The sequence below is a fragment of the Octodon degus genome, unplaced genomic scaffold (assembly GCF_000260255.1).
Source record: "Octodon degus isolate 3935 unplaced genomic scaffold, OctDeg1.0 scaffold00010, whole genome shotgun sequence".
Taxonomy (NCBI): domain Eukaryota; kingdom Metazoa; phylum Chordata; class Mammalia; order Rodentia; family Octodontidae; genus Octodon; species Octodon degus.
The window spans coordinates 16767946-16770978 of NW_004524586.1; positions in this window are offsets into that span (position 1 = coordinate 16767946).

Sequence of the window (3033 nt, forward strand, 5' to 3'; positions counted from 1 at the left end):
ACATATTTTTACGCAGAAATTTAGAAATCTAACCATATACAGCATCGTAGCAGGACAGTTCTATGACTTTTTTTTCTTGTCTCTTGTTTTCATTTATTACCCTTTTTAAAAAAAAAACAAACATTACTTGAGAGATAGTATAGCAGAAATGAATATGACATGACAAACAGTATGTATTTAGAAGTTATTTTTTATTTTAAAGAAAAGAAAAATAAGCAATACAAACAATGGCATAAAGTTTCAAAACAAGTTTGTGTGAGCATAACAATGATTAGTATATTGTGTTTTGTTATCTTCAAAATAGTTGCTCATATTACAAGATATAGGCATGAAAAATTGGTCAGACAAAAAGGCAAACCTTTCTTTTCAATGAACTAACTGCAATTAGCAGGACAGCTAGCTTTACTGTCGTGTGTGTGTGTGTGTGTGTGTGTGTGTGTGTATTTTTCCCCCCTTCCCTTTGTTTTTTTCTCCTTTCTCCCATTCCAGTTTCGAGCAGGTTCATAATATCCATTGTATATTTTGGTTCTTATTTACTCTTTCAACTTCTTACACTAGGAAGACAATATGATTTTTATAAATGTGAGACTAATTTATTTTACTTAGGAGTATGGATCCTGTTGTATCCATTTTCCTATAAATGTCTCAAGTTTTTCCATCTTCATAGCTGAGTGTACTCCTTTGTATAACAACACCACATCTTTTTGTGGTATTTATAAAAAATACCACATCTTGGTTGATGACATTTAGGTGGTTCCTAAGATACAGCTATGGCAAATTGTGCTGCTATAAACATGGATACACATATATCACTGTGGTATGATGTTTTTAATTCTTTTGAAAAATACTCAGAAGTAAAATAGCTGTGTTGAATGAGACCTCTAATCCTAGTTTTTTTAAAAGAATCTCCAGACTGATTTCCAAAGTGGTTGCACCAGTCTGCATTGCCATTAACAGTGGACAAGTGTTCCTTTTCCCCCATAGCCCCTCCAGCAATCATTGCTGGTTGACTTCTTGTTGATAGCCATTCTTTCTGAGGTGAGATAGAATCTCCATGTTGTTGGGTTTTTTTTCTGTTTAATAAAGATCTTTTATTGCCTCATTAAAATATCACAGATTGGCTTTACAATCCAGAAGCTCATTCCTGTGGCTGTATTAACTCTTGGGTCTTACTCATCTGGCTGCTGAACTGTTCCCTTTTCAGAAACATAGATACCATCCAAAAATTTTCTGATATCTGTTTTTGACTGTTGTGGCTCGCTGAATCAAAGCAGCTGAATTTGAAACAAGCTCAATGTCATTTCCTTCAAGGATTAGCTCATCTTTCTGGTCTTGAGATACCGAGCAAGCAACACCTGCCCTCATATGAACTTGGCGAATGTATTTTTCACCCAAGAAATTCATAATTCGACAAGAGACCCATTCTCCTGAATGACAATGTTGATGGGAAAGTGAGCATGCACAGACCTCATCTTGTAACAGAAACCCAGCATGACCCCCTTGATCATGTTCTGTACATGGCTATAGATCGTGCGGACAGTTGCCAGCTCCTTTCTGTTTCCCCACCATTTGTCAACCCAGAACCTCTTCTTTTTCTTCCCAAGGAGACTGAGTTCCACATTGATGTGGCTGAAGTCCCTCCAGAGGGTTCCTCTGGGGCCTTCACAATAAATGTGTATCCTTTCAGAGTGATGTTGACGTTTTCTGCAATGTCGACAGCTGATTGCTAAGAATGATTTTCATTCTTGCAGGAGATGCGGTAAAGAGTTACATGTTGTTTTAATTTGCATTTCTCAAACTATAAATGATGTTGAACAATTTTTCAAGTATTTATTTTCCATTGCATTTCTTCTTCTGAAAAGTGCCTATTCATCTCAGGTGCCCATTTCTGGACTGAGTTTTTGAATTTGGGTGGAAAGTCTGAGGTTTTTCAATTCTCTATATGTTTTAGATAGAAGTCCTTTGTCTGAGGGACAGTTAGCTAAAATTTTACCTACTCTGTGGGTGATTTCTTTTGATGTACAAAATCTTTTAAGTAAGATGAGGCCCCAGTTGTTGATTGTTTGAAGTGCTTCCCATGCAGTTAGGGTTATGTTTATGAGCTCTCTTCCTAAACATTGTCTTCAAGATTTCTATATACATTCACTTGCATAGATTTAGTGTGTCTGTTTTAATACTTAGATTTTTATCCATTTTGATGGCAGTTTAGCACATGGTGGTAGTTTTAGTGTAGAGAGCCAATTTTTCCAGCACCATTTATTGAAGATGCTTCCTTTCTTCCAGTGAACATATTTTGCCCCTTCGTCAAAGGTGGCTGATAGTGTTTGTAGCTGTGCCTGCATCTTCTAATCTGTTCCACTAGTCCTCAAGCCTGTTTTTATTTTTTTTTCCAGTATCATCCTGATTTTATCACAGTATTTTTGTAGTATAATTTTAAGTCAGGTATTCTTATGCCTCCTCTCTTGCCTTTATTGATCAGGATTTTCTTTGTAATTGTAGGCCTGTACAGCTCCCATATGAATTTTTGGAATATTTTCTCTAGTTCTGTGAAGATGGGAATGGTATTTTGAGCAGAAGTGCATTAACTTTGTATAACAATTTTGGAATTATGACCATTTTCACAATGTTGGTCCATTAGTAAGGGATATAGTTCCATTTTCTGATATCCTCTTTAATCTCCTTTTTCAGAGTACTGTAAATTTTAACACACATATCTTTTACTTCATTAGATTGATTCTTAGTTATTTCATTGTTTTAGATACAATTGTGAAGGTGTGGTTCCCATAATTTCTGTCTCAGTGAGTTTATTATTAGTGTACAAGAATGGTATTGATTTTGAGTGTTGACTTTGTATCCAGTCATGCTAATTAATTTGGTTATTAACTCCAGGAGTACTTTGGTAGGGTCTATGGGGTCTTCTATGTAGAGTATCCTATCATCTGTGAACAATGATAGCTTTACTTCTTCCTCTCCTATCCTTATTCCTTTCATTTCTCTCTTGTGTACTTGTTCTGGCTAATGTTTCCAGAAGTA